The sequence below is a fragment of the Salvelinus alpinus genome, chromosome 15, assembly GCF_045679555.1.
Source record: "Salvelinus alpinus chromosome 15, SLU_Salpinus.1, whole genome shotgun sequence".
Taxonomy (NCBI): domain Eukaryota; kingdom Metazoa; phylum Chordata; class Actinopteri; order Salmoniformes; family Salmonidae; genus Salvelinus; species Salvelinus alpinus.
In genome coordinates this window covers 56,860,575-56,868,769 of record NC_092100.1, presented here as the reverse complement: position 1 = coordinate 56,868,769, position 8,195 = coordinate 56,860,575, and positions in this window count along the sequence as shown.

Sequence of the window (8,195 nt, the reverse complement as noted above, 5' to 3'; positions counted from 1 at the left end):
CATTGTAGAATAATAGTGTAAGACATCAAAACTATGAAATTACACCTATGGATTCAAGTAGTAACCAAAAAAGTGTTAAACAAATCAAAATATATTTTAGATTCTTCAAAGTAGCCATCCTTTGCCTTGATGACAGATTTGCACACTCTTGGCATTCTCTCAACCAGCTTCACCTGGAATGGTTTTCCAAAAGTCTTTAAGGAGTTCCCACATATGCTGAGCACTGTTGGCTGCTTTTCCTTCGCTCTGCGGTCCAACTCATCCCAAACCCTCTCAATTGGGTTGAGGTCGGGTGATTGTGGAGGCCAGGTCATCTGATTCAGCACTCCATCACTCTCCTTATTGGTCAAATAGCCCTTATACACCCTGGATGTGTGTTGGGTCATTGTCCTGTTGAAAAACAAATGATAGTCCCACTAAGCGCAAACCAGATGGGATGGCATATCGCTGCAGAATGCTGTGCTAGCCATGCTGGTTAAGTGTGCCTTAAATTCTAAATAAGTCACTGACAGTGTCACCAGCAAAGCACCATCACACCACCACCGCCATGCTTCACGGTAGGAACAACACATGCGGAGATCATCAGTTCACCTACTCTGCGTCTCACAAAGACATGGGGGTTGGAACCAAAAATCTCAAATTTGAACTCATCAGACTGTAAGAATATTTTGAAAATAAATACACAATGCAAAGTTTGAGAGTATGAGAGGACTAAAAACTAGAGTACTAATGGTCAATAGTGAATTATAAATAGGAGTTGGGTTTCAGTTCAACATCTGTTCAGAATCTGTGGAATGTCACTCCTGAACTCAGAGCGAAGTGTGCTATGTGGGCCACGGTGTCATTGGTCTGTACAATGAGTCTGGAGTGGGATGATTTAACCGCATCCTCCAAGTCGTCAGGGTCCTGCCCACTTCCACCGTCTGCTGTGACAAGGGCCGGGGGTCCCTGCAGAAAGTGGGGAGGTTATAAGTGGCATCCTGTCCTTTGTTCTGGGGGGAAAAGCTGAGGACAGTGGGAGACTGAACATCTGCGTCCCAGCATAACATCTTGATTTGTCCTCTCTGAATAAACCTATTTTCTTTGGAGTTTGTGTTATTGAAGAATAACATAAATTGCTAACAAGACCAAAGGACACTTTTCCACCTGTCAAATGTCCATTGCTTGTGTTTTTTGGTCCAAGCAAGTCTCTTCTTCTTGTTGGTGTCCTTTAGTAGTGGTTTCTTTGCAGCAATTTGACTATGAAGGCCTGATTCAAGCAGTCTCCTCTGAACAGTTGATGTTGAGATGTGTCTGTTACTTGAACCCTGTGAAACATTTGGGCTGCAATCTGAGGTGCAGTTAACTCTAATGAATGTATAATCTGCAGCAGAGGTAACTCTGGGTCTTCCTTTCCTGGGGTAGTAATCAAGAGAGCCAGTTTCATCATAACATCGGCTGTTCCGGATTGACTGACCGTCCTGTCTTAAAGTAATGATGGACTGTAGTTTATCTTTGCTTATTTGAGCTGTTCTTGCCATAATGTGGACTTGGTATTTTACCAAATAGGGCTATCTTCTTCATACCACCATTACCTTGTCACAACACAAGTGATTGGCTAAAACGCATTAAGGAAAGAAATTCCACAAATTAACTTTAACAAGGCACACCTGTTAATTTAAATGCATTCCAGGTGACTACCTCATGAAGCTGGTGCATTCATTTACAAGGCACACCTGTTAATTTAAATGCATTCCAGGTGACTACCTCATGAAGCTGGTTGAGAGAATGCCAAGAGTGTGCATAGCTGTCATCAAGGCAAAGGGTGGCTACTTTGAAGAATCTGACATATAAAACACTTTCTTGGTTACTACAGTTGAAGTCGGAAGTTTACATACACTTAAGTTGGAGTCATTAAAACTAGTTTTTCAACCACTCCACACTTTTCTTGTTAACCAACTATAGTTTTGGCAAGTCGGTTAGCACATCTACTTTGTGCATGACACAAGTAATTCTTCCAACAATTGTTTACAGACAGATTATTTCACTTATAATTCACTGTATCACAATTCCAGTGGGTCAGAAGTTTACATACACTAAATTGACTGTGCCTTTAAACAGCTTAAAAAATTCCAGAAAATTATGTCATGGCTTTAGAAGCTTCTGATAGGCTAATTTACATCATTTCAGTCAATTGGAGGTGTACCTGTGGATGTATTTCAAGGCCTACCTTCAAACTCAGTGCCTCTTTGCTTTACATCATGGGAAAATCAAAAGAAATCAGCCAAGACCTCAGAAAAAAAATTGTAGACCTCCACAAGTCTACTTCATCCTTGGGAGCAATTTCCAAACACCTGAAGGTACCACGTTCATCTGTACAAACAATAGCACACAAGTATAAACACCATGGGACCACACAGCCGTCATACCGCTCAGGGAGGAGACGCATTCCGTCTCCTAGAGAGGGATGTACTTTGGAGCGAAAAGTGCAAATCAATCCCAGAACAACAGCAAAGGACTTTGTGAAGATGCTGGAGGAAACAGGTACAAAAGTATATCTACACTAAAACGAGTCCTATATCGACATAACCTGAAAGGCCGCTCAGCAATGAAGAAGCCACTGCTCCAAAACCGCCAAGAAAAAGTACTTTTTTTTTTTTAAATCAAACTTTTTGGCCATAATGACCATAGTTATGTTTGGAGGAAAAAGGAGGATGCTTGCAAGCCGAGGAACACCATCCCAACCGTGAAGCATGGGGGTGGTAGCATCATATTGTGGGGGTGCTTTGCTGCAGGAGGGACTGGTGCACATCACAAAATAGATGGCATCATGAGGGAGGAAAATTATGTGGATATATTGAAGCAACATCTCAACACATCAGTCAGGAAGTTGAAGCTTGGTCGCAAATGGGTCTTCCAAATGGACAATGACCCCAAGCATACTTCCAAAGTTGTGGCAAAATGGCTTAAGGACAACAAAGTCAAGGTATTGGAGTGGCCATCACAAAGCCCTGACCTCAATCCTATAGAAAATTTGTGGGCAGAACTGAAAAAGCGTGTGCGAGCGAGGAGGCCTACAAACCTGACTCAGTTACACCAGCTCTGTCAGGAGGAATGGGCGAAAATTCACCCAATTTATTGTGGAAAGCTTATTGAAGGCTACCTGAAACCTTTAACCCAAGTTAAACAATTTAAAGGCAATGCTACCAAATACTAATTGAGTGTATGTAAACTTCTGACCCACTGGGAATGTGATGATAGAAATAAAAGCTGAATAAATCATTCTCTCAACTATTATTCTGACATTTCACATTCTTAAAATAAAGTGGTGATCCTAACTGACCTAAAACAGGGAATTGTTATTAGGATTAAATGTCAGGAATGGTGAAAACTGGGTTTAAATGTATTTGGCTAAGGTGTATGTAAGCTTCCGACTTCAACTGTACATGATTCCATATGTGTTAATTCATAGTTTTGATGTCTTCACTATTTGACTTTTGACTGGTACTGTATATCCTGTTTTGGTGATTGATCTTTTTATTGTGGCTTTGATGGTATTAAAATATTCCATCAAGAGGAATATATTATTTTAGTGAAATTGGCTTAAATGTAGGCCTATATTATTCTGTATAGTATTAATTTTGCAAGGTGAATGAACATGCTTAAAGTTAGCTTATATAGCCATAAATTCGCCAACATTAGTTATTCAAAATATTGTTACTTTGCAGATATTTCTTGCATTTATTATTGTATTTCTCATTGTTTCCCATTCCCGTCGTCTCTCGGTTAATCAGCCGGTTACAGACTCATTTTCAGCCGGCACATTTTTCCACTTCATATCAAACTAGGCATACTTTTCATTTAAAAGTTTTAGTTCACTAGTCCATCGTGCCCTCCTGCTAGAATGAACAGTTTGCATGTTCTAGCGATCTATTGATGGGATATGCGCCTATCAGAAACAAAGCGAGCGATGACAGGGAAACGCTGTCTGCTGTCTGTCCCGCCTCCCGCCTCCCGGTATTTTATTTTCTGTGTTTCACAAAGCCAGCTACGCGCTATCGTGTCGCACAGTAGGCTATTTACTGTGCAGTGATTATCACCTGAACAGCAAGTGGTGACTAGTTTATGAAAGGTGTCAAACTGACGGAATAAAGTCAATCTCCTATATCCATTTGGCATTCATAAATCATGCAACGTGGTTATATGTCCAAGGTATCGCATCGAGACAAGTAAACCGAAAGATTTCCTAGGATGTCGGCGCTTGCCAGACAATGACGTTTAAGTGGGAGGAACGTCTTGTCAGTCAGTGTCGCCTATCGAATCGCATCCGCGAGAGTCGTTCATTTGGCTCCCTAATTTTGGTTGTTTTTTTTGGCGATTATCTGCAGATATATGATGAAAACATTAGATTAAGATGGTGAATCATCACTGCAGGAACAGTAGCTAGTGGAGAGCATTCTGGTCCAAATATAATAATCAGGGCCCTCAAGGAATCCAGGCATTACAATGTAATTCAACCATATAATGTATTGACCTTTAAGTAGGGCATCAACTAAATATTGAAAATGTATACATTTCCCCAAGTTTATCATAAGACATGAACAGAAAGCATCAGTGATTTGTGTTTCCTGCAACTTTCTGGAGGCAATGAGAATGCACCTGTCTGTGTGTGTGTCACAAAGTGTCTACCACTTTGTGTAGCAGTTAGTGATGATGTTAATGAAAACAGTCTTCTGGTAGATGGAAAGGCTTTCCCAAAAACTGCAAAGTAGCCTATGCTTACCTGGCAGAATGATCTGATTATTTTCATCAATCCTATAGGTATTTGTTTTGCAAACTCTACCATCACAGGTGCGCTACAACACACCGCTAAAACACAGCCTCTTGCTAGGTGCTCGCTTGATTAAAGGGTAACTAGACTCGAAAATCTAAATTTCTCAGATTTTTCACATACCTCAAAAGTGGACTTCTGATGTGGTTTTAAGTATTTTTGTAGATTTAGAACATCCATGTTGTTTTTCTATAAAAAAGGTGTGATATTGAGAGCAACAACCTGGAAACACTGGGAAAAAGAGAAACCTGGAAAAAAATAAGTTTTTTCAAGATAATGTTACATAATTTGAAGAAAACATAATTATGGCAAGTCATATCTTGCAGCAAAACTTAAGACTTTAATCTCAATAGAAGACAGGTTAAATATTTTAAAAGGTTTAATGTTCTCTTACGTGGAAAATAGTCCTGATTGTATAGGACTAGACAATATCCAAAGCAACTAATAACACACCGAATTCATACATTTTCAGTCATTTAAATTGTAAATTCATGTCTTTCTACACAATAACACAATATATTTTCCCAATCTGTTAAGTAAACATGATAAAGTATTCAGTAATTTTGCTGTGTATTTCGGCTATACTCTGTACTTGTGGAAAACATTGCATTTCTCTTTGCATTTATCCCCAAGTATTTTTTGTAATACTTCTCTTGCCAAATCGTATTTAGGACAGCTTTGAGAGACATATACATTTACATTTACATTTAAGTCATTTAGCAGACGCTCTTATCCAGAGCGACTTACAAATTGGTGCATTCACCTTATGATATCCAGTGGAACAACCACTTTACAATAGTGCATCTAACTCTTTTAAGGGGGGGGGGGTTAGAAGGATTACTTTATCCTATCCTAGGTATTCCTTAAAGAGGTGGGGTTTCAGGTGTCTCCGGAAGGTGGTGATTGACTCCGCTGACCTGGCGTCGTGAGGGAGTTTGTTCCACCATTGGGGTGCCAGAGCAGCGAACAGTTTTGACTGGGCTGAGCGGGAACTGTACTTCCTCAGAGGTAGGGAGGCGAGCAGGCCAGAGGTGGATGAACGCAGTGCCCTTGTTTGGGTGTAGGGCCTGATCAGAGCCTGAAGGTACGGAGGTGCCGTTCCCCTCACAGCTCCGTAGGCAAGCACCATGGTCTTGTAGCGGATGCGAGCTTCAACTGGAAGCCAGTGGAGAGAGCGGAGGAGCGGGGTGACGTGAGAGAACTTGGGAAAGTTGAACACCAGACGGGCTGCGGCGTTCTGGATGAGTTGTAGGGGTTTAATGGCACAGGCAGGGAGCCCAGCCAACAGCGAGTTGCAGTAATCCAGACGGGAGATGACAAGTGCCTGGATTAGGACCTGCGCCGCTTCCTGCGTGAGGCAGGGTCGTACTCTGCGAATGTTGTAGAGCATGAACCTACAGGAACGGGTCACCGCCTTGATGTTAGTTGAGAACGACAGGGTGTTGTCCAGGATCACGCCAAGATTCTTAGCACTCTGGGAGGAGGACACAATGGAGTTGTCAACCGTGATGGCGAGATCATGGAACGGGCAGTCCTTCCCCGGGAGGAAGAGCAGCTCCGTCTTGCCGAGGTTCAGCTTGAGGTGGTGATCCGTCATCCACACTGATATGTCTGCCAGACATGCAGAGATGCGATTCACCACCTGGTTATCAGAGGGGGGAAAGGAGAAGATTAATTGTGTGTCGTCTGCATAGCAATGATAGGAGAGACCATGTGAGGATATGACAGAGCCAAGTGACTTGGTGTATAGCGAGAATAGGAGAGGGCCTAGAACAGAGCCCTGGGGGACACCAGTGGTGAGAGCACGTGGTGCGGAGACAGATTCTCGCCACGCCACCTGGTAGGAGCGACCTGTCAGGTAGGACGCAATCCAAGCGTGGACCTTGCCGGAGATGCCCAGCTCGGAGAGGGTGGAGAGGAGGATCTGATGGTTCACAGTATCAAAGGCAGCCGATAGGTCTAGAAGGATGAGAGCAGAGGAGAGAGAGTTAGCTTTAGCAGTGCGGAGCGCCTCCGTGACACAGAGAAGAGCAGTCTCAGTTGAATGACTAGTCTTGAAACCTGACTGATTTGGATCAAGAAGGTCATTCTGAGAGAGATAGCAGGAGAGCTGGCCAAGGACGGCACGTTCAAGAGTTTTGGAGAGAAAAGAAAGAAGGGATACTGGTCTGTAGTTATTGACATCGGAGGGATCGAGTGTAGGTTTTTTCAGAAGGGGTGCAACTCTCGCTCTCTTGAAGACGGAAGGGACGTAGCCAGCGGTCAAGGATGAGTTGATGAGCGAGGTGAGGTAAGGGAGAAGGTCTCCGGAAATGGTCTGGAGAAGAGAGGAGGGGATAGGGTCAAGCGGGCAGGTTGTTGGGCGGCCGGCCGTCACAAGACGCGAGATTTCATCTGGAGAGAGAGGGGAGAAAGAGGTCAAAGCACAGGGTAGGGCAGTGTGAGCAGAACCAGCGGTGTCGTTTGACTTAGCAAACGAGGATCGGATGTCGTCGACCTTCTTTTCAAAATGGTTGACGAAGTCATCCGCAGAGAGGGAGGAGGGGGGAGGAGGGGGAGGAGGATTCAGGAGGGAGGAGAAGGTGGCAAAGAGCTTCCTAGGGTTAGAGGCAGATGCTTGGAATTTAGAGTGGTAGAAATTGGCTTTAGCAGCAGAGACAGAAGAGGAGAATGTAGAGAGGAGGGAGTGAAAGGATGCCAGGTCCGCAGGGAGGCGAGTTTTCCTCCATTTCCGCTCGGCTGCCCGGAGCCCTGTTCTGTGAGCTCGCAATGAGTCGTCGAGTCACGGAGCAGGAGGGGAGGACCGAGCCGGCCTGGAGGATAGGGGACATAGAGAGTCAAAGGATGCAGAAAGGGAGGAGAGGAGGGTTGAGGAGGCAGAATCAGGAGATAGGTTGGAGAAGGTTTGAGCAGAGGGAAGAGATGATAGGATGGAAGAGGAGAGAGTAGCGGGGGAGAGAGAGCGAAGGTTGGGACGGCGCGATACCATCCGAGTAGGGGCAGTGTGGGAAGTGTTGGATGAGAGCGAGAGGGAAAAGGATACAAGGTAGTGGTCGGAGACTTGGAGGGGAGTTGCAATGAGATTAGTGGAAGAACAGCATCTAGTAAAGATGAGGTCAAGCGTATTGCCTGCCTTGTGAGTAGGGGGGGAAGGTGAGAGGGTGAGGTCAAAAGAGGAGAGGAGTGGAAAGAAGGAGGCAGAGAGGAATGAGTCAAAGGTAGACGTGGGGAGGTTAAAGTCACCCAGAACTGTGAGAGGTGAGCCATCCTCAGGAAAGGAACTTATCAGGGCGTCAAGCTCATTGATGAACTCTCCAAGGGAACCTGGAGGGCGATAAATATATATATATATTACTGCAATGTAGTCACAATGTGTGCATTATGT